At 34.8% G+C, this 24,692-nt stretch overlaps 2 long non-coding RNA genes across 8 annotated transcripts; one reads left to right on the top strand and one right to left on the bottom strand.

Moving 5' to 3' along the window:
* Positions 1–9,083: 9,083 nt before the first annotated feature.
* LOC131600137 (uncharacterized) lies at positions 9,084–10,791 on the top strand. Of its 6 annotated transcripts, none has more exons than XR_009283022.1 (3): positions 9,084–9,458; positions 9,578–10,294; positions 10,470–10,791. It is a non-coding gene; the product is annotated as an uncharacterized LOC131600137 (long non-coding RNA). The 6 variants fall into 6 exon arrangements; XR_009283023.1 differs by having other exon boundaries at positions 9,084–9,511; XR_009283021.1 differs by having other exon boundaries at positions 9,084–9,720; positions 9,826–10,294.
* A 1,052-nt stretch (positions 10,792–11,843) lies between these two features.
* On the bottom strand, positions 11,844–14,081 carry LOC131600136 (uncharacterized). Of its 2 annotated transcripts, none has more exons than XR_009283017.1 (4): positions 13,740–14,081; positions 12,720–13,288; positions 12,444–12,544; positions 11,844–12,120 (listed from the first exon to the last, which is right to left on the bottom strand). It is a non-coding gene; the product is annotated as an uncharacterized LOC131600136 (long non-coding RNA). The 2 variants fall into 2 exon arrangements; XR_009283018.1 differs by having other exon boundaries at positions 12,770–13,288.
* Positions 14,082–24,692: the final 10,611 nt, after the last annotated feature.

Below are 24,692 nucleotides of genomic sequence, written 5' to 3'. Positions count from 1 at the left end.
ATTTGGAGGGGGGATTTTGAATGAAAAAGAAGGAGGATCTTCGATTTTAAATAAGAAGTTTTTTATTTTATTTTTATAAAATACAAAATCTCTAATAGAAAATTTTAAAATTTGTATTTAAAGATAATTTTAAAGTCTTCTCCCTTAAGATGTGGCGAATTCGCTTCATTAAGAGGGGAGCGAAAAAATGATGGATTGATCCTTGGATTTTAGGATGTTGAGAAGGTCGACGGAGTTTTAAATGTTAATCTTACTAGATTGCCGGCCCGTACTTCGCACGGGTATATTTGAAATAAAATTACATTTTTCTATAATAATTGATATTTAATTTTTTATTTGCATATAAATTTATTTTGTAGGCCATTTAGATTATGTTTGCAATTAAAATAATTTTTTAATGTGAAAGACAATAAGTTAGAAAAAAAATTACTTTTTAGTCAATTATATGTGAGATTAAATTACACATATTTATATTATATCTACCTACATAGACATATTGCCTAGACCTTTATTTGTATAAAAATTTAATTTAATTTATAGTATTAATTTTGAGGCTATGTACATAACTTATGTGTTGCACATGTTTTAAGATAATATACTTATATGAACTTTTTCCTTCAATGAAAAAATATAAATAAAAATCGATGACATTAATATATGATTGTATATAAATGTTTTTTTCTCATTTATTTGATTTCTTTTTATCTTTTTTATGACTCTTATGTTACTTTTTTCAAATATTGTATTCTCATTATTACTTTCATTATATTTCAAAGGAAATAATAATTATATATCATAGGAAGACAAAATAATATAAATTAAGAGATAATTTACATGGTTTAATTAAATTCATTACAAATTATTTTAGTTGTTTTTATAACATGTAATATAAATTTTTATTCATGCACTTTATTATTAATTGTGCACCTTAACTGAATGTATACGATCATACTATCAATTTGATCAAATGCTTCTATATAGAAATGTGGGAAATAGAAAAATATAATCTCAATTAAAATTGCAATAAAATAACAAAAATTATTTTTTTAAAAAACTCAAGCTTAGATATTTTAATAGAGAGGTGTGGATAAATTTCAAAGATGACATGAGTAAGATCATACAAAATCATAAGATAAAATTTTTATTAATATATTTATTTTATTTTATAAAATAATTTATAAACATTTTAAAATCAATAAGATACATATTTTAATAAAAATAAAATTCATTTTTATCATTCTCATTATATCAAGTGAATCACAAATACATTTTTTATTGACAAATGATACATTTTTTATATTATTAGATTCTTCATTTTTGTTTATTGAAGATCACCAATAAATTTAAATCAAATACACATTTTTCTCAAAGATTACTATTAAAAATATACTTACATAAGCTGCAATTTTTCTTATGATTTTCAAGTAATAAGGATGCAAAACTAATATGAGTTTTCTTTATCCTCTTCTTTTCGCTCACATGACAAAAATAGTTATATTAAAAAAAACAATAAAAAGAAGAGAAAATCATAAAATTGAAGGATAGAAAAACACTTAGAAAGGGGGGGTTTGAATAAGTGTAGTCTAAAAACTTGAACGATAAAAACAATATGCACAGTTATTTTTATCCTGGTTCGTTGTTAACTAAACTACTCCAGTCCACCCCCACGGAGTGATTTACCTCACCTGAGGATTTAATCCACTAATCGCAACAGATTACAATGGTTTTCCACTTAGTCCGCGACTAAGTCTTCTAGAGTATCCTGATCACAACCTGATCACTCCAGGAACAAATGCTTAGACACAAGCTAAGACTTTCTTAGAGTATCCTGACCACCACGTGATCACTCTAATTACAACTGCTTAGACACAAGCTAAGACTTCCTAGAGTATCCTGATCAACACTTGATCACTCTAGTTACTTACAAATTAATGTAATCAATTCTAAGAGTATTACAAATGCTTCTGAAAAGCTATAATCACAACAGTGATATTTCTCTTAACGTTTAAGCTTAATCTCACTAATATATTACAACAGCAATGTAGTGAGCTTTGATGAAGATGAAGTTTCTGAGCTTTGAATTGAACAGCGTTTCAGCAAGTTAATATTCACAGAATTTGGTTCAGAGTTGTTAACCTTGCTTCTCATCAGAACTTCATATTTATAGGCGCTTGAGAAGATGACCGTTGGGCGCATTTAATGCTTTGCGTATTCCGTACAACATTGCATTTAATGTTTCACGCTTTTGTCAACTACCTCGAGTCTTGTTCACGCTGTGTTTACTGACGTTGCCTTTAATAGCTTCCAACGTTCCTTTTGTTAGTCAGCGTAGCCTGCCACCTGTACTTTCTTCTGATCTGATGTTTGTGAATATAATATTTGAATATCATCAGAGTCAAACAGCTTGGTGCATAGCATCTTCTTGTCTTCTGACCTTGAAGTGCTTCTGAGCGTGATACCATGAGAACTTCAGTGCTTCTGCTTCTGATCTCAAGTTCTTCTGATGCTTTCATAGACCCATGTTCTGATTCTGCCTTGACCATCTTCTGATGTCTTGCCAGACCATGTTCTGATGTTGCATGCTGAACCTTCTGAGACAAAGCTTCTGAGCGCTGATTTGTGCATACTCTTTATATATTTCCTGAAATGGAAATTGCAATGTATTAGAGTACCACATTATCTCAAACAAAATTCATATCCTTGTTATCATCAAAACTAAGAATATTGATCAGAACAAATCTTGTTCTAACAATCTCCCCCTTTTTGATGATGACAAAAACATATATAAATGATATGAATTTGCGATCAGAAAGAGCAGACGGCTAAAGACAAATTACACAGCTATAGCATAAGTATGTGAATATGTCTCCCCCTGAGATTAACAATCTCCCCCTGAGATGAATAATCTCCCCCTGAAATAAATACTCGAAGAAATTTAATAATAAAAGACTTCCCTGATTATTTCGGTAGAGACGATCACATAAGCTTCTGTCTTCTGATAATTCATAGCTTCTGACTTCTGCTTCCATTGGACAGCTTCAGAACTTGAATTTCTTTAGATCCCTAGAACACTCACAGCTTCTGATTCCTGCTTCCATTTAGGACAGCTTCAGAACTTGAATTTCTTTGATCTTCAGAACATTCACAGCTTCTGATTCCTGCTTCCATTTAGGACAACTTCAGAACTTGAATTTCTTTGATCTTCAGAACATTCACAGCTTCTGATTCATGCTTCCATTTAGGACAGCTTCAGAACTTGAGTTTTCTGGATCTTTAGAACATTCACAGCTTCTGATTTCTGCTTCCCTCGGATAGCTTCAGAGCTTTGAATTTCTTCTTACATCACTTCATGCTAGATTGTATCAGAACATTGTTGAATGTACCAGAGCATCATCAGAGCATCTCTACATCCTGAAATGTTACAGAACAAAACTAAACGACAAAAGTCAGCATGAATGAGTTAGAACATAAAATGTGTATCAGAACACAAAATATGTATCAGAGCCATATAAGCCATATAGAATATATCAGATCCAATAGACAATGTATCAGAGCAAATAGACAATGATTTGGATCATATTCTATTATCAGAATTTCTGATCATTCTTCCTTCTTGCTTCTGATTCTGAAGCTTCCTAGCACTCAGCTTGCTTCAAGAATCCAAGAGTTATTTCTGATCATTCTTCCTTCTTGCTTCTGATTCTGAAGCTTCCTAGCACTCAGCTTGCTTCAAGAATCCAAGAGCTTGATTCATTTTGTTGCTTCTTATATTGATCTTGAATCTTTGATTCCTGCAACAACACAACTTAGAAACATATGAAGCTTGCAGCTTCTGTTAGTAAATGTGTGGAGCCTTTTTACTCGGTAACTGATAATATTAATCAGATCATTTATCATATATTTTCTCCCCCTTTTTGTCATATCATCAAAAAACATAAAAGATTCAGATGTAAAGCAAGAGACAAAAGGAAAGAAAAACAAATAATCATTGATAAAACAAGCAGAAGTACAAGAGTTATGCAGAATAAGCTTTTCATTGATTAACCAAACAGAGTTACAGAAGATGTATGCTGATATACAAGTGCAACAAGCAAAGAAAACTACAAGGACACAAAGACTACAACCCTAGCCTAGTCCTAATCTAAGCCAGCATATCATGAATCCCAGCGATGTTCTTGCTCTTGCTTGGTCATCAAATCTTGAAACTCTGCATGCTTGAGCAGCTCCCAGAGAAAGAAGTAAATGAATACAAAAGAGGAACTGAGAACAGTTCACCAGGAGAGAGCGTATTCTCAGATGGGCTTTCCCTTAACATAGAAGTTAAGTCCTTATGGAACCTAACTTCATCCAATATCTCAAGAAAGTCTTCTTCCTTTGGACAGATGTTGATAACAGCATCAAAGAAGAGATCTGACTTGAGACTTAATTTCTTCAACTGGTTTAAAGTTTTGATGAAAGGAACTAGGCGAAGGATTCATGATGAACGCTAGATCGATGAAGAATGAACTAGGGTTTACGCAAAATATATTCATAGAAAAGTGAGAGAAGGAGAGAGAGAGCGCAAAGATTGATTGAAGAATGCAAAGAAATGGAGAAATAAATAGAGGGAATGTGGGGAAGGAAAACGTTCTAGGGAAGGGAAACGTTTGACGGATATAAAAACGAAAAAGAAAATAAAAGAAATGATGAACGGCATTTAATGTTACGTGACAAGAGGAGAGATAATAATGACAAAAGACGAGATTTGCACAGTTACCTAAGTAGACGTCCCCTCAACTGCACGCACGCTTGTCCAGAAATAGTGAACACGTGTTTACCATCTGGATAGCCAGTTACAGCTGTTTTGCTTTTAAAGAGATTCTGAATCAACTTAGACAATGAAACGTTAGTAAAAACTGAATCACAATTTCTAATTGATTTCAATCAGAACTTCTTATAAAAAAAATCCAATTTCATTTCAGAAGATACTCATACATAAGATCTTCTCATCTTCTCATTCTGGGCATAAATCCATACTGATATTCTTCAGAATGAACTTAAACCTATCTTCAGCAAGGGGTTTTGTAAAGATATCAGCCCATTGATGGTCTGTATCCACAAAGTTTAAAGATATAACACCCTTCTGAACATAGTCCCTTATGAAATGATGTTTAATCTCAATATGTTTAGCTTTTGAATGTAAAATAGGATTCTTAGATAAACATATAGCAGAAGTATTATCACAGAAAATAGGAATGTTACTCTCATATATTTGATAATCTTCCAGCTGACTTCTCATCCAGAGCATTTGTGTGCTACAACCAGCAGCAGCAACATATTCTGCTTCTGTTGTTGAGAGGGCAATAGTAGCTTGCTTCTTGCTGTACCATGAGATCAGATGACTTCCAAGAAATTGACAACTTCCAGAAGTGCTCTTTCTTTCTATTCTATCTCCAGCATAGTCAGCATCACAGAATCCTACTAAGTTGTAATCTTTAGATCTTCTGTAAACTAAACCAACATTAGTAGTACCTTTTAGATACCTTAGAATTCTCTTAACCGCTGTTAAATGAGATTCTCTTGGATCTGATTGGAATCGAGCACACAAACAAACACTAAAGAGAATGTCAGGTCTAGAAGCAGTTAGATATAGAAGAGATCCAATCATACCTCTGTACAACTTCTGATCTACCTTCTTACTTACCTCATCCTTACTCTGTACACATGTTGGATGCATAGGAGTTTTGGCTTCTTTGCTTTCAGAAAGATTAAACTTCTTCAGAAGTTCTTTCACATACTTCGTTTGATGAACATAGGTTCCATCGGAAGTTTGGTTGATTTGAATCCCAAGGAAATACTTGAGTTCTCCCATCATGCTCATTTCAAATTCAGCCTGCATAGACTAAGCAAACTCCTTTCCAAGTGTAGCATTAGATGTTCCAAAGATAATATCATCAACATATATTTGACAAATTAAAATATCCTTTTTAAATGTTTTACAAAAGAGAGTAGTGTCCACTTTTCCTCTAGTGAAATCATTTTCCAGAAGGAAAGAACTCAAACGTTCATACCAAGCTCTGGGAGCTTGTTTCAATCCGTATAATGATTTCTTTAATTTGAAAACATGATTTGGAGACATGGAGTCTTCAAAACCAGGAGGTTGGTGAACATAAACTTCTTCATCTATATAACCATTTAAGAAGGCACTCTTGACATCCATCTAATAAAGAGTGATGTTGTGTTGAGTGACAAAAGAAATTAATAGACGAATAGATTCTAACCTGGCCACTGGTGCAAAGGTTTCTGTATAATCAATCCCTTCTTGCTGACTATAACCCTGAGCAACCAGTCTGGCTTTATTTCTTACCACTTCACCTTTCTCACTTAGCTTGTTTCTGAAAACCCACTTAGTACCGATGATGTTGAATCCTTTTGGTCTAGGAACCAAGTCCCATACATCATTCCTTGTAAACTGATTTAGTTTTTCTTGCATGGCAATTATCCAGTCTGGATCTTCTAGAGCTTGATCAACAGAAGTTGGCTCTATCAAAGAAACAAGACCTAATTGACATTCTGCATTGTTCTTAAGGAATGCCCTTGTTCTGATAGGATCATCTTTCTTTCCAAGGATCACATCTTCTGAATGAGCTGAAGCAAGTCTAGGTGATCTTCTGACTGTTGGTTCTTCAGAAATCCTAAGATTCTCTAAAGATGCAGCAACCTGATCTTCTGATTCATTGCTTCTGAGACTGCCAGCTTTTGCAGCTTTGCTTCTTGGTTCTACTGCTTCTGATATATCAATATCAAAATCTGCAAAATTCTCAAACTGCTTTGGTTTTTCAAGACCAAGCTTATCATCAAACCTGATATTGATTGATTCTTCTACAATCAATGTTTCAGTATTGTATACTCTGTAGCCTTTAGAGCGTTTAGAATATCCAAGAAGGAAACACTTTTGTGCTTTAGAATCAAACTTACCAAGATGATCTTTAGAATTCAGAATAAAACATACACATCCAAAAGGATGGTGTCGCTACCGCGAAAATTAACAGAGTCGCCACTAACATATTTATCCTGAAACGGAAGGGAATGCCAGCAAACCACAAAACAAAAAAACGGTCTCACGACCAGAGAAAAAGGGTAAGGGAGTCGGTTACGCGAGAGGAAGGTGCTAGCACCCCTCGCGCCCATCGTACTCGATGGTATCCACGCCTGTGTCTAAATCTATGGGTGTGTAACAAATCTACGCTAATCTGGACTAAAATGAATGCAGAATGTAGGGAAAAGAAAGAATTATGCTCGCACGGGCCTTACCCCGCTGCCTACGTATCTGTTTTGCAGAATCAGAGCTACCGTAGCTCGGCTAACTAATTTCTGTTTGTTTTGTGTTTTTTAGGTGAACGAGTTACATTCACACTCCGCTGCTCGACCTTTGGAGACTTATGCTGGGAATGGAGCGGAAATAACAAGCTCTTAAGAAAAGAAAATCAAAGAGTGTGGTTTGTGTTTTAAAAGATGCATGAGGAAGACCTAAGCTAAAGGGGAAAGCTTGCTACCTAATGTTGTCATACAAAGGGTACAAGTCTAAACAAAAAAAACAACCTACGAGAAAAAGGGAAAGCACACAAGAATATCACACAAACGAGCATCCACTCGTGAAGCAAACAAACCAAAGGCACTGGCCAAGTGGTAGAAAGGCGGTCCCGCCATAGCCAAGAGGAGCAGCTCAACCCAAGTCAACCAAGCATCAGACCTCGTGAAAATGATCGGGCCATAGACAAGAGGGCGGACCCCTCTCAGCAACCAAGCCGTCACGGATCGTAAAGGAAAACGGTGCGTGCGTACACCGAGCATCAACGTCGAACAACGCGAGCTATAGGAAAGGCGGGGGTCCGGCTGCATGAACCCTTTTCCTGACATACTCGATAACAAGATCTTGTGCTGGTTCGGAAGCAAGCGACGCGTAGCGTGCGCATAATGAACAGACTCGATGAGACTAGGCGGGGGTTGATTGCTAACCCTTTCCGCATGCCTTCCATGAGGACTTAACGGAGTGCCATATAGGACTTATTACACCGTGACTCCCTGCCGCAAAGCACAAATATAAACACACCAACAAAAACAGAGCCTCTTTCGAGGACTTGGCCAGATGCATGTCTAAGTCCTACTTCTCATGTTATAGGATGATGCGAGAAAGCGATAAAGTGCAAGAGAAATAAAATGAAACGGGAGACAATACCGAACGGATAGCAAATCCGCAATGAGCTAGCAGGCATAAGCAGAGAAGAAACTTCACGTAATCTAACATCCATCAAAGCCAGGAGTCCAGCATAAGCGTCAAAACGATGCGGTGTGAAAATAAATCACAACCGCTATGTAGTGCGTATCAAACACAACCACATAAGCAACCTGCAAGAGAACACAAGCCAGACAATACAGGAATATACATCTCAATGAATGAGAGACCAGATGAATCGCATCGAAATAGTTCGTGTCCCACAAATAAAATGGAACACGATGCAAATCAATCGCACCAGAAGCGAAATCGTGTCCCACAAATAAAGTGGAACACGAAGCAAGTCGAATCGTAATCGAAGGCTCTCTCGAAGTACCTCGCACATCTCAGCAAACAAATCAGTAATAACAAGGAAGCACGCTATAGAAAATACTAGCAAAAAAATCTAATCAAACATCATATTTTTCATGGCGTTTTATCAAAGAATTAGAACTAAACTATATAACAAAACAAATAAATTCTAGCGAGCAAAAGATAGTACTTGTTTTTATATTACACTTTTATCATGAAAGAAAAATACAAAGAAACTAAATCTAACAATAAAGAAATGTGAGAATCGAGGGGTTTGAAAGCTGAAAATAGTGGTGCAGGGAGTGGTAGGGGCGCTGAGGCCCAAGGGTATTAAGGCCCAAGCAGATTTTTGTAAGTTTTTAGCAATCTTCATGTCAAAAATGAATGTAATTGGGCTCATGGAGGGTTCACACAGCATTTTCGGATGACAGGCCCAAGGTTATTGCTTCAATTTTTGTTTATCCAGATTTTCTTTTAATTGACATCAGATTTTATTAATTCACACTGGATACACACTAATCATGGCATTATTTCAATTAATTACAATTAACACAGAAAAATTAAAAAGGAAGAGGATTAGGGTTTACGTTTTATGACTATCAGACTCTCTTCTCCTCTCACGCGAATGACGGCAGCCGGACCATCCTTTCTCCGGCGAAGATTCTCTCCGCGCCTCCGTGAGCGACGAGGTCGCCTCACTTCTCGTTCATCTCTCCCGACTCCTCTCCGATTTCATTCTCTCTGCTCTCAATCTCTCCGTACTCTCGGTTCTCGCATCGAATCACTCTGAATCAAGCTCTCATCGAACAAAGATTGATGATGATGTTAATAAAGCGTCGTTGTTGTTCTTGTTGCGTGTAGCGACTAATGTTGAAATCGCAGAGAATTGAAGGTGCGGGTGAACTGGCGAATGCTTTTCTGAGTTATTGTGAAGCAAATCCGAAGGTCGACGAAGGTTTGGGAGATCTTCTCATTTTCCTTTTCTGAGTTTCTAAGGTTTTTTTTTTGCAGATCGATGGTGGTGATTGACGTTGAGACGCGGTAAAGATTGATGATAAACAGCAATGGTGATGATTGAAGAGGTGATGAAGATGATGAACACAGTTTCGAGAGAGGTGAAGATGATGATTCCAGAACAGTTTGTTACCTTTCCGGTTCGGAGTTTGTTACATTCTTCTTTTTCGTTTTTTTTCTTTCATTCTTCGTTCTCTCTTTTTTCTGTTATGGATTCTGTTGCAATTTTCTGTGACTTTTTGAAGATTGAAAGCTGACACGAAGGTGATGATTATGCTCTGAGGAAGGTGAAGATTGGATGATTGCAGATGAAGAAGTTATGAAGGTGAAGATTGAAGGTTATGGTTGGAGGACAATGCGATGAAGATGGAGGGAGAGATGTTCGATGAAGGTTCCCCGATTCAGAAGTTTGTTGCACGGTTTGCTACAGGTTCTTCTTCAATTCTCAAATTCTGTTATGCTCTTCCTCTTGAGCTTTTTCTGAGTTTTCGTTGATGAAGATTTGAAGTTGCAGCAATCGAGAGAGAAAGATGAAGATTGAAGGAGAATTGATCGATGGAGATTCTAGAAGAAGATTGAGCAAGAGAAAAAGTTTGTTACAGGTTTTTTCTGTCAATTGGTGAATGAATGTTATGGAGATAGGCGAAAAGTTGTTGGTGAGAAAGATGAAGAAGGTTGAATTGAAGCGTTGAAGAAGATGATTCAGAGAGCGAGGTAAAAGTTTGTTACGTTTCTGTTACGTCCTCTTTTTCTCGATTCTCTTCTGCTATATTCTGTTGTGAATTCCCTCAAGGATTTTCTTCTTTCTTTCCGTTATATTGATTTTTCAATGAAATTCTGTTGCTCAACTCTTTTCTCGCTTTTGTGAAACGGTTCCATCTTGCTGCAGGTTCGGTTTTGTTCCAACGGGCTTTAGTTTATTGTGTTGAATTGATACAAGCGGCGGGTCGGCCCTATTGGTCATCAATACATCAATTGAAGATACCACAAACCGTTTGAAGATTTGGACTTATTTAAGTAATAGCTTTGGATGTTGAGTTCTTCGTGAAATTTCCATGGAATGCAACATGATTAGATTTGAAATGAGTATATGAACATTGCATGGTCTTGAAGAAATGTGGACATTTGAGTTTTTTTGAAATGAATTTGTAATGGTGTAAAGGATATTTTTGAATGCTTAAAAAAACGATGGTGAACATCTTGAATTCCAATTAATTTTGCACTTCAAAAAATCCACATGACCCTTCTTTCCAAAATTAACACGCATAAATCCTGATTCAATCGATTAATCTTGAACACAATTTGAATTTATGGTACCCCTTGAATCAACACAATTGTATACCCCGTATTTGCACAAGAATGTGAATTAAAACCTTGTACGCCATCTTAGATCCAAGTCCACTTATATTGCGAGCAACGAGTAACAATGATGAGAACAAAAACTTCTTTGAACATAATGAATCTACAAATTCATCTCTCATGTCATGCCTCGCATTAGTATTTCAATCTGACTTAACAATAAAGCTCTGAGGAATTCTTGAGGAAGATAAGAATTGAAGCACATAAGAACTCCACATGAAATCCAATGAAACTCAGTTGAATTAACAATTGTAGACACCGTGTATACATGGAGCTCTTTATAATTTTCCTTAATTTTCGAACGACGAAATAAACGACATTCATAACTTATAGCATGTATAAAGAGGGCAAATTTTGGGGTGCAACAGATGGAAATATGAAATGTTGGGCTTTTGTCATACCCCAAATTTGTCCTACCCTTGATTTCTAACTGGCTTAGACTTTGCATCCACGTACATACTTTCCATTAGGTCATCTAACATATCATGCATTCATTAACTAAAACATCTAAAAGCAGGGGATCAATGATCATGGAGCAAATTGGGATCTCACATGGGTTTGGCACAAAGTTTTATCTCTCAAAAAAAAAAAAAGGAAGAAAGTATCGGGTACTTATTCAAGGATTGTGGTCGGTTTAGTCTTTTGAAAGGCATGGGATAAGTGGGCTCCCCCTAGTAAGACTGGCTCATTCAAGTGTTTCTTCCACTACAAATTATTGGTGGATTGTGCTGCCAGTGCAAGTAATGGAGAAAGAGCTTCAGAAGTTCACATTGCAAAATTGAAGGAAAAGTTGGAAAAGACTTAGAAATTAAACAATAAAGCTATTCATCCCAAGTCCATGACACATCACTCTTTGGGCTTTCATGTCATTTCAAAGTTCGTCCAAGTTTTGCAAGTGTGACCCGAGATATTATAGTCCAATTTCACTATGAAGGATCATTACAAAAAGTTCAAAATACATTCCATGACACTTCAAATATTTCAAGACTATACAATTTCCATTACAAGAATACAATTGCACATTACACCATTTAAATACAAAAAGTTGTCTCGCAACCAAGCCTTAGCTCCATCCTTGTCCCGTCTTCGAGTTTTAATCACCAAGCCTTAAGTTCCCATGACTCACAAACCTTGCCCTTCATGAGCTAATGCCAAGTTTGTAGATTTCCATGCCATCAAACCTGCATAAAATCCAAACAGTCACATACAGAGCCTAAACAAACTTAACCCTATATTCCATTACAACACTTACTGTTCTTGACATCACAAAATGTTTAGAAAATTACCCACACAAAAAAGTACTCTTTCTTCTAAACTACAATACTTGAGAAAGATCATATCACATTCAATTCAAGTCCACATACATGCCATTAAAAAGACAGCAAGCTTCCATCAGTTTTTATACTTGCCAAACTCATACAGCATTGCAACACAAGTCACCAATTTGTTTTCATTCAAAAAAGGAGCAGCCAGCATAGAACTCAAGTCAGTTTCAAGTCCATACCTTTGTCTAAAGCTTGCTCCTGACCTGCATCATCACCAGTCAATCACAAAAACCGATCACCAACACAATTCACACCTGCATCCATCTTCATTTCTTCATACCTGCAAATCAAATAACAAAAACCATCACCTTTTAATCTTTTCCTTTCAAACTCACTAACCCGCATAGCATTTCCAAGCAAACTTCTAACTTCCCTATTTCAATTTTCCCCTTTAACTATACTAACAGCACCATACACATCACCTACATAGAAAAAACCTATCCCAAAAACAGTACCTAACAACCATGCCATTCAGTTTACAGTTCCTGTACGTAGCGGTTCTAACCTTTCCAATCTCCACATAACAGAACCAAAGTAAGGCACCCTGCATCACAAAGTGCTTCAGAGGAACCGCCGCATATTCGACAAAAGTTGTACCTGCAGTAAAAGCAACAAATCGAACCAGTTCAGCATCTAAGCTTAAAGCATCATACAGCAAAAGATTGTTAAACAAGAAAAACAGTCCTTGCAGCAACACAGTGACCACCAAAACAGAATTAGCTTCGTACTAATAATATTCAGATCACCTACAGAATCAAACCCAAAACCATATAACCATCATAACAGAATATCCACCATCACAGAAAATTCTAGCATTCTAACCTATAACCTGTCACTAATTCATTTTCTAACCAATTGATTTCAAACCAACCCTTAACCGATTTTTTTAGCCACCAAAATAGTAGTAACAGAATTTTAAGTCCTAACCTTTTCCACAATCACTTACCAACAGCTCCTAAACTAATCCAAAATGATGTTTTGCTTTGCTTCCTATCCACTCTTCAAGCCCTTGCCATATTCCAACCTATAACAACAACAAAAATCATAACAGTCAGTTTGAATTCACTCTCAAAGTCCCACATTCAAGAAAAATGCAAAAAACATGCTGCCAATCATATTCTGAGTCCCACACCCAAGAGTTCATCATCATTACTCAATCATTGCCCATATAAAAACCAGTTTCACTCATCTGCAGAAACACACCTAAGCACTATCAGCTTTCATCATTGTCTCGCTTGCAGACTTTGAAGAAAGAAATGAAAAGCCTCAGTTCAAACACTCTCACTGCCACCCTCACCATCCCCATAGCCCCACCTATCAATCCCTAAGCCATCAACTCACACACTCTCGCAGAATCGTCATCGTCATCTCAATTACTCTCAAGAACAACTCAACAATACGCATCACACAGAAATGAAGAATTGAGAAGAAGAAGAAGAAAAAGAAATTGCGAACGGGATCAAGACAATTCGTACCTGAGCATCTGGAACCTCTTCTACTCTTTCGCTTGCGATCTTCTTTCCAGGTATGCCTTGAATTCGTTTGCGGTTTCAATCATTACCATCTGTGCGATATTATGAGAGCATGTTACGTCCGAGTTTTGGCGTCTTTATTCTTCAATGGCGGAGGTGAACGAAGAGATGAGTCAGATCGGAAGTGAGAGTGAGACAGAAGTTCAAATCGGAAAGGGGAGTTTTGAATCGGAGATGGGAGATGCGACGAAGAGCGTGTGCTCCGTCCGATTTGGTTAGCGGCGGCGAGAATCGATCGGGGGGAGTGAAGGCGCCGTCGCCGTTTGTTCATTTTGAGTGAGAAAGAGAGTCTGAATAATGAGAAGAACTTCAATCGTTCACTAACACAACCCTAATTCCTCTTTCTATTTTCCTTTTTTTCCTTTTTTATTTTGATTAAATTTGTCAATTGGAAAAACAGTAGAAAATCTGAAAATAAATCTGGATCCAAACTCCCTGGGCCTTCACCAAATTCGTACCCACACCCCATGTGGCCCATACTGCGTTTTTGGCATAGTAACAATAAAACAAACTCTGGTGGGCCTAATTCAGTCTGGGCCCTGCGCATATATGCTTACTGCACCCATAATTTCAACATGCACCCCCTGAATTCACACTCTTTTTTATTTTAGAATTTAGATTTTCTTTACATTTTAATAATAAAATGCTAACTCTCTTCCTTGTACTTTTAGACCTTAACACTAATTTTTGACTAAAAAAAAATGATCACAAAATATTAGTTTAGACTTTTAATTCTTGTGTTTGATTAGAATACCAATTTTAGTTGATAAAAACAATAAAATCAATAAAATTTGTTAGACTTTTAGATCATATTTGGGAATTCATCTTGGTCACTTTAATTGATATTTTTCATATTAAAAAATCATATAAAAATAGTAGAGCTTTAGGTTGATTTTGACATTAATCTTTTGAATTCATTTCTTTCGTAAAAAAGGTCATATAAAAATAATAGTACTTTTAATTCACTTTTGTGCTATATTTTGACTTGTTCTTTTTCATTCTTAATATTCTACCTTTTGCTTTAACTTTTCATGCTTCTTTTAAACCCTAACCTTAGGTAGAAACCATGATAATATTAGGTAGAAATTCCCATTCATATTAGGCTAGTTTCTTTTTCTTTTACAACCTAAAACATCTAAAAATACTTGAATAAACTCCCATTAAAAAATACCAAGAAAACGCATAAAAAATGACTAATAAATACTTTGACTAATAAAAAGGGAATGATAGCTTGTAACTTCCCTTGCTTAAGGGATGTTCGAGTGCTTGGAGCTCCCTTGCTTAAGGGTTCCATTCAGGCGTAAGTTCCCAACCTTTAAAAAACACAAACCGAAGAGTAATTCGAGTTTCCCTTGCTTAAGGGATTTCCTCGAAACACTCAAACTCTCTCTCTCTCTCTCTCTTCTCTCGCTTTCTTAAGGGCACCGTTATTTCCGCTCCATTGCATCCTAGGCTGTCCCCTTATGCAAGAGCGCGAACGTTAACTCCGCCCAACTAAAAAACACAAAAACAAACAGAAAATCTTTAGCCGAACTACGGCGCTCTGATTCCTGAAAAGGATACGTAAGCATCAAGTCGCGGGGCTTGAACGAGCACATTTGTAAATAATTCCTTCTTTTCCCCGTATTTCTTTTTGCATGCATTCACATATAGACATAGACATAGTACACACCCTTTAGATAGAAACAAACATAGGTGGATACCATCGAGTACGATGGGCGTGAGGGGTGCTAATACCTTCCCCTCGCGTAACCGACTCCCGTACCTTGATTCTCTGGTCGCAAGACCATGTTCCTTCCTTTGTTAGGTTTTATGATATTCCTTTCCCTTATGGGATAAATATATTGGTGGCGACTCTGTTCATTTTTCGCGAGCGTGCGACAGCTTTCTGTTCTTCCACAATTCATAAGGAGTCTTATTTAGAATAGGTCTTATAGAGATTCTATTCTGAATATAACACGCAGTGTTTATTGCTTCTGCCCAGAAATGCTTAGCCATATTAGTTTCATTGATCATGGTTCTGGCCATTTCTTGTAGAGTCCTATTCTTTCGCTCCACAATTCCATTTTGCTGTGGAGTTCTAGGACAAGAGAAATCACGGGCAATACCATTATCTTTGAAGAACTCCTCAAAGAATTTGTTCTCAAATTCACCACCATGATCACTTCTGACCTTTATGATTTTACACTCTTTCTTAGATTGAATCTGAGTGCAGAATTCAAAGAACACTGAATGAGACTCATCCTTGTGTTTCAAGAACTTTACCCATGTCCAGCGGCTATAATCATCAACGATGACTAATCCATATTTCTTCCCTCTGACAGATGCTGTTTTGACTGGGCCAAACAGATCAATGTGCAAGAGTTCTAACGGCCTTGAGGTAGAAACAACATTCTTAGACTTGAATGCAGGTCTGGAGAACTTGCCCTTCTGACATGCTTCACAAAGAGCATCTGATTTGTATTTCAGATTTGGGAGTCCTCTGACTAGATTTAGTTTGTTAATCTGAGAAATCTTTCTCAAACTAGCATGTCCTAATCTTCTGTGCCAGACCCATTGCTCTTCAGAAACAGACATAAGACAAGTCACATTCTGCTTCTTAAGATCAGAAAGATCAATCTTATAAATGTTGTTCTTCCTCTTGCCTGTAAATAGGATTGAGCCATCCTTTTGACTTACAGCCTTGCAAGACTTTTGATTGAAGATTATATCAAAACCATTGTCACTTAATTGACTTATGGACAATAAGTTATGCGTTAATCCTTCTACAAGAAGTACATTAGTTATGGAAGGAGAGTTACCAAGACTTATGGTTCCAGAGCCAATGATTTTGCCCTTCTGATCTCCTCCAAACTTGACTTCTCCACCTGGTTTAAGCACCAGGTCTTGGAATGTAGACCTTCTTCCCGTCATGTGTCGCGAGCACCCAGAGTCCAGGTACCATGACATTTTGCTTTCTGTCCTCTTTGCCGCCAAGGATATCTGCAACAGAAATTATCTTCTCCTTAGGTACCCACAATTTCTTGGGTCCTTTCTTGTTAGTTCTCCTCAAGTTCTGATTGAACTTGGGTTTAGCAAAATATTTAGCAGGAGGAACAGTATGATACTTCTTAATCTGAGTTCCATGATATTTCTTAGGTTGTGTCACATGCTTCTTGGTGTGTGTTATGTGAAAACTTTGTACATGTGATGTGTGCTTAATATCATGGGAGTGGCCAAATTTAAATTGGTTATACAGAGGCTTGTATGATATTTTCATATCATCCACAGATTCAAGCTTGTATGGGATTTCACCCTCATAACCAATGCCAACTCTCTTGTTCCCAGACACAGCATATATCATAGAAGCTAGCTGACTTCTGCCAATACTTCTAGATAAGAACTTCCTGAAACTTAAATCATATTCTTTCAGAATATGATTCAGACTGGGAGTGGATTTTTCTGAATCAGAAGGAGATCCATCATTATTGGATAATTTTAAAACTTTTTCTTTTAATTCAGAATTTTCCAACTCAAGCTTCTTAGTTTCAAATTCAAATTGCTTTTTCAGCTTTTTGTATTTGATACTAAGATGAGCTTTTAATTCAAGAAGCTATGTTAGACTGGAAACTAACTCTTCTCTAGATAGTTCAGAAAATACCTCTTGAGAATCTGATTCTGATGTAGATTCTGATCCATCATCTTCTGTCGCCATCAGCACAAAGTTTGCCTGCTCTCCTTCAGAGTCTGATCCTGATTGTGATTCAGAATCATCCCATGTTGCCATAAGACCTTTCTTCTTATGAAACTTCTTCTTGGGATTCTCCTTCTGAAGTTTCGGACACTCATTCTTGTAATGTCTAGGCTCATTGCACTCATAGCAGACAGCCTTCTTCTTGTCAGATCTTCTGTCACCAGAAGATTCTCCTCGTTCAAATTTCTTTGAACTTCTGAAGCCTCTGAACTTCCTTTGCTTGCTCTTCCAGAGTTGGTTCACCCTTCTGGAGATCATGGACAGTTCATCTTCTTCTTCAGATTCTGATTCTTCAGGATCTTCTTCTCTAGCCTGAAAAGCGTTAGTGCATTTTTTAATATTAGATTTTAATGCAATAGACTTACCTTTCTTCTGAGGCTCGTTTGCGTCCAGCTCAATTTCATGGCTTCTCAAGGCACTGATCAGCTCTTCCAAAGAAACTTCATTCAGATTCTTCGCAATCTTGAATGCAGTCACCATTGGGCCCCATCTTCTGGGCAAACTTCTGATAATCTTCTTTACATGATCAGCCTTGGTGTAGCCTTTATCCAGAACTCTCAATCCAGCAGTCAGAGTTTGAAATCTTGAAAACATCTTTTCAGTGTCTTCATCATCCTCCATCTTGAAGGCTTCATACTTCTGGATTAGTGCAAGAGCTTTGGTCTCCTTGACTTGAGCATTTCCTTCATGAGTCATCTTCAAGGACTCATATATGTCATGGGTCGTTTCCCTGTTAGATATCTTTTCATACTCAGCATGAGAGATAGCATTCATCAAAACAGTCCTGCATTTGTGATGATTTTTGAAATCTTTCTTTTGATCATCAGTCATTTCGCTTCTCGTGAGCCTTACACCAGTAGCTTTAACAGGATGTTTGTAACCATCCAACAGAAGATCCCATAGATCAGCATCCAGACCAAGAAAGTAACTTTCCAGTTTATCTTTCCAATATTCAAAGTTTTCACCATCGAATATTGGTGGTCTAGTATAACCATTGTTACCATTGTATTGCTCAGCAGAGCCAGATGTAGATGCAGCTGGATTTGTTGGAACTTCACCAGCCATCTTTTACTGAAGCGTTTTTCTCTTCCTGAATCTTTCCTAAACACGGTTAAGTGCTTGCACCTTAGAACCGGCGCTCTGATGCCAATTGAAGGATAGAAAAACACTTAGAAAGGGGGGGGGGGGGTTTGAATAAGTGTAGTCTAAAAACTTGAACGATAAAAACAATATGCACAGTTATTTTTATCCTGGTTCGTTGTTAACTAAACTACTCCAGTCCACCCCACGAAGTGATTTACCTCACCTGAGGATTTAATCCACTAATCGCAACAGATTACAATGGTTTTCCACTTAGTCTGCGACTAAGTCTTCTAGAGTATCCTGATCACAACCTGATCACTCCAGGAACAAATGCTTAGACACAAGCTAAGACTTTCTTAGAGTATCCTGACCACCACGTTATCACTCTAATTACAACTGCTTAGACACAAGCTAAGACTTCCTAGAGTATCCTGATCAACACTTGATCACTCTAGTTACTTACAAATTAATGTAATCAATTCTAAGAGTATTACAAATGCTTCTGAAAAGCTATAATCACAACAGTGATATTTCTCTTAACGTTTAAGCTTAATCTCACTAATATATTACAACAGCAATGTAATGAGCTTTGATGAAGATGAAGTTTCTGAGCTTTGAATTGAACAGCGTTTCAGCAAGTTAATATTCACAGAATTTGGTTCAGAGTTGTTAACCTTGCTTCTCATCAGAACTTCATATTTATAGGCGCTTGAGAAGATGACCGTTGGGCGCATTTAATGCTTTGCGTATTCTGTACAACATTGCATTTAATGTTTCACGCTTTTGTCAACTACCTCGAGCCTTGTTCACGCTGTGTTTACTGACGTTGCCTTTAATAGCTTCCAACGTTCCTTTTGTTAGTCAGCGTAGCCTGCCACCTGTACTTTCTTCTGATCTGATGTTTGTGAATATAATATTTGAATATCATCAGAGTCAAACAGCTTGGTGCATAGCATCTTCTTGTCTTCTGACCTTGAAGTGCTTCTGAGCGTGATACCATGAGAACTTCAGTGCTTCTGCTTCTGATCTCAAGTTCTTCTGATGCTTTCATAGACCCATGTTCTGATTCTGCCTTGACCATCTTCTGATGTCTTGCCAGACCATGTTCTGATGTTGCATGCTGAACCTTCTAAGACAAAGCTTCTGAGCGCTGATTTGTGCATACTCTTTATATATTTCCTGAAATGGAAATTGCAATGTATTAGAGTACCACATTATCTCACACAAAATTCATATCCTTGTTATCATCAAAACTAAGAATATTGATCAGAACAAATCTTGTTCTAACAAAAATTAGATAGAGAAATAACATATTGATGCTCAAAACAAATTATTACAAAACATCATAGATAAAATATTTAAATAATCTACAGGATAAATAAAGTTGAGTCTTTAACCTGAAACATAAATCAAATTCATTAGCTAGCCTGCAACGTAAATTAAAAAATAATTAAAATATAAGAGAGCTCTCAGAAAAAGTAATCAAAATATCAATATAAAATGAAAAATAGATCTTGTAACAAAAAAAAGAAGAAGAAAAGTGGTAGGTTAGGTGGTAGATGTAACCTATTTACATTGAATAAAAAATTTCTTATTGAAGAAATTGAAAAGATAAAAAAAACACCACCATAAAAACATTTAATGGGGTACCGTTTATTTTCAATAATGTTTTCTATAGAAGTTATACTTAATAATTGTAAATTATTAGTCTGTTATAAATCTAATAGTAAATTATATTGATTATATTTAAATTTTTTAAAACGTTACACATAAATTTATTAGTTATAATGAATTAAAATGAATTAGTTATAATAATATAAAATGAATTAGTTTTAATTAGCTCTAATAATTTAAAAATATTACGCATTAAAATAATTAGTTATAATGCTTTAAATAAAATATCATTTGAATTATTGATTTATATAAATTGTATGACATTTTTTAAAATTATTATGTTTATTATTATTGTTGTTATTTTAATTATTATTATTTTATTTATATAAAATATTTATTTTTATACTTTATTAAAAATTAATATATATTAAAATTGTATTCATATTTTTTTTATATACTATTATTGCAAAATAGATAAATACTTATAATTTTTATAAATCATATTACTTTTAGTCGTAGTATTTGAATAATTTATATAATTATTATTATAATCATTGACAATAATAATAATAATAATAATTATTATTATTATTTTGTTATTAGATGAATATTATATTATAATTTATTAATTATATTATTATTGTTAATAGTGATGATTGAATATTATATTATTATTATTATTAATATTGTTTTAATCGTAGTAGCTGAATATTATATTATATTATTACTATTATTTTAATAATTTTATTTTTTATTATAAGATGAATATTATAATTTATTATTCATATTATTATTGTTGTAATTTATTGATCTGTTATAAATATAATAGTAAATTATATTAATCATTTTTAAAAAATTTAAAACGTTACACATAAATTAATTAGTTATAATGATTTAAACAAAATTTCATTTGAATTATTGATCTATATACAATGCATGAATTTTTTAAAAATTATTCTTTTTATTATTATTATTATTATTATTGTTATTATTATCAGTAATATTATTTAAATTATTATTATTATTTTGTTTATTTATATAAAATATTTATCTATATACATTTTTAATAATTAATACTATTATTTTTTAGTGGTAGATGAATAATGGTAGTTGAATATTATTATTATTATTATTAGTACTAATTTATAAAATATAAAAATTATTTAAAATTTTATAATATTTAATGATAATATAAGTTATAAAATTTTAGCTACATTTTAGAAAAATATAAAATATTGAGTTGTGTAAAATATTAAAAATAATTAGAAACTGAAAATAGAATTATATAAAATATTTATTATTATTATAATTATTTTTAATATTGATACATGAATATTATATTATTTCTATTATTACTAATTTATAAAATAAAAAAAAAATAGTTTAGAAGTTAATAATATCAATGATAATAGGAGTTATATATATTACAATTAACAAATTTTCAAAATAAGTATTTAAAATTTTAGGATTAATTATTTTAATTATATTTATAATTATAATTATTATATTTATTATTATTATAATTATTACTATTTTAATTATTATTATTTTGTTAAATGAAGTTTTATTAATTGGTAGAATTTTGTGAAGATGACACATAAGCATGGGGTTATATGATGATGACACCTAAGCATGAGGCTATATGAGAATGACACATAAGCAAAAGCTAGGGTTTTTGTCAAGGGTTGTCATCATGACAACCTTACATTTATATTAAGTAGATATTAATCATCATTATATCTAGCAGCGTAATTTTTTTAAAAAGAGTGTCATATTTTCTCTACATTAACATCTTCTTTAAATTATAATTAATAATAACGGAAATTAAACAATTAAACACAATTTCATTGTCTCATTAAAATAGAAATCATTTTAACTCAATGAAATATGAGTTTGAGTAAACATAACAACTCGCATAATAAAACAACAAAATGACCCAACCCAAGTGTTACACTATAAAAGTGACACAAGGTAATTAAACGACGCGGAAAAACAATAAACGAACAAGGCCACTAGCCATCTTTCACACAAGCATCATCTAAGGCTTCTTAGTCTCTACCTGGATATTTTCACCATTGACATAAAGTCTAACACAAGAAACAAACTAGGGGTGAGAATACATTCATAAATATTAGCGGTGCGTAAAATAATTAAGGATATATCAAATAGCACATATATTCAATCACTCAAATTATTCACATGAATCATCAATCACAAATGCAATGTATCCATCCCATCTACTCCATATGCATGTGGTACCAAGGTTTTTAGATGTCAGATGTATGTTACTGATTAATCCACTCATTACTGGTTCCTCTCTGAACCTAAGACACATCACTGGTTCTATCTCTAAACCTGACAACTCATCACTAGACCAAAGTCCTACATATCTATGATACACATGATTATTGAATGTCATACAAAATCACACAAGGTTCACCTCAACCTCCACCTGCATTACTCATCATTGGTTCCTCCCTAAACCAAAAGTTTAACATAAATGCTGCCAATATAGGCCACAATAATGGTTCCTCTCTGAACCAAACATCTAAGCATAACTTAACACTTTTCATCATAATTCACCATAATACTTAAAATAATTGCTTAAGTTCCCATCAATACTCATCAACAACATCAAACAATCATCAATATTCAACAAGGCATGGCTCATAACAACCACATAACTCACAATTAGTTCTAACAACTTTTGTTCAAAGGTTAAGGGTCACAAGCATATCCTTTGAGATCTCAAGAACAACCCTAACTCAACTCATTTAATTCTCAAGCTCAACTCTAAACATATCAACTTCAACTCTTAACACATCAATAACTCAAATTCTACTCATTTGATTCTCAAACATAACTCTAAAATTGTCTCACTGTAATTGGCAAGGGTTTCCTAAAGCCCTCACCTTAACTTCAATTACCATCAAAAGTTTGCAAATTGCATTGGGAAACTCTATAACACGGAAAATGATACATAAGACATGAAATAAAAAACAACTCGAAATTTTCCGAACAAGACCGCGAAACCTGGATCCCGCCCACGCCGTTGTCTGTAAGTCGCCGTCGTTCTGGCGCAGCCCACCGTCGGCTGTAATTTGAGGCTCCTCCGCCACCGCCGCTGATTTTCCAGCGCCGCCGCACAGTCCTGATCGTGTTTTTTTTTATATTTTCTCGGTTTTTTTTTACTTTTTCGTGACTTTTCCAATTTTTTAGCGTTTTGTGATTTTTTTAATTTCTCTCTCTATTGAACAGATCCAAGACTCGCCTATTTGAATTTGAGCCACCTCAAAACAAACAACAAAACACCCACCAAGACAAATTCAACATTTACATTTTTTCCTTATCACAAGACATCAACATATTTTATCAATTCAACTTTTATACTCAGATTTAGGCATATTAGTTCACACGAATTTTAGCAATCAATCACAATATAATGACAGATTCATAACATAATCATCTTGAGAGGTTTGCACAACCATCTCATGATCCAACCTCATCAATGGATGAACGAGAATAGAAAAAAAGGAAGAGGATAAGAACCTTTCTATCCTTTATACAATAAACACCCATAGATGAATAGTTCTCCCCTTACATCGAATTTGCAAAAAAGCATGAAGCTACGATTACGAAGTTCCTCTTCTCCTTCAAACGCTCTCCCAGGGTTTCCTTTTTCTCTCCTTAGCCTTTTCTCCCAAAATTCTACGTATTGACAACATCTCCCTTCCCTTCTCTATTTTAATCAAAATCCTATTTTTATTTCTATTTTAATTATTTCTACAAACCCCATTCAACTCTCACTAATTCCATCAACTCCCCTATTTTTAATAAAAATCTATTCTAATGCCCAAAACTCAATAGCTCACATTTCTCAATTATTTAAATTATAAAAATAAAATAAAATATATAATTAAATTCTTGTTTTAATATTAATTACCATTCCTCACTTTTACACTAATTTAATTAATAAAACTCTATCCAAAATTGAATAACTTAAATACAATAATTAAATAAATAAATAAGACTCCAAAATTCAATTAAAATTAAAATTTACATGGCTTCTATCGTACGTTTGAAGTTAAAATACCAAAATAACTTTGGTCAACCTATTAAAATCAAAGTCGACTTTGTGGAGCTCTCACAAGAAACAATACTAAATAATCTCGTAATGGATGTCATTACGCCCATAGAAGAAATCGACGAGATGATGGATGTAGTTGACATAGACCATTGTGAAGATGAAACCCCACTGAGGCGCGAGGTGGCATCCTCGACTCTGATCTAGGTAAAGATCTTGAGACCGGTCCCAAACAGAGACTTCTAGGCTGTCCAGTTAAATGATAATCTGATGAGATCAGTGAAGATTGGAGTCGTCCTACCTACCAAGGTTAGAGAAGAATTGGTTAAGTGTTTGAGAACATCGACCTCTTTGCCATTCCCCAAGAGATGTCTAGCATATA

Source organism: Vicia villosa, linkage group LG4 (genome assembly GCF_029867415.1).
Source record: "Vicia villosa cultivar HV-30 ecotype Madison, WI linkage group LG4, Vvil1.0, whole genome shotgun sequence".
Lineage (NCBI taxonomy): Eukaryota > Viridiplantae > Streptophyta > Magnoliopsida > Fabales > Fabaceae > Vicia > Vicia villosa.
The sequence above is the reverse complement of the archived record's forward strand: the minus strand, read 5'-3'. Positions and strand labels throughout refer to the sequence as shown.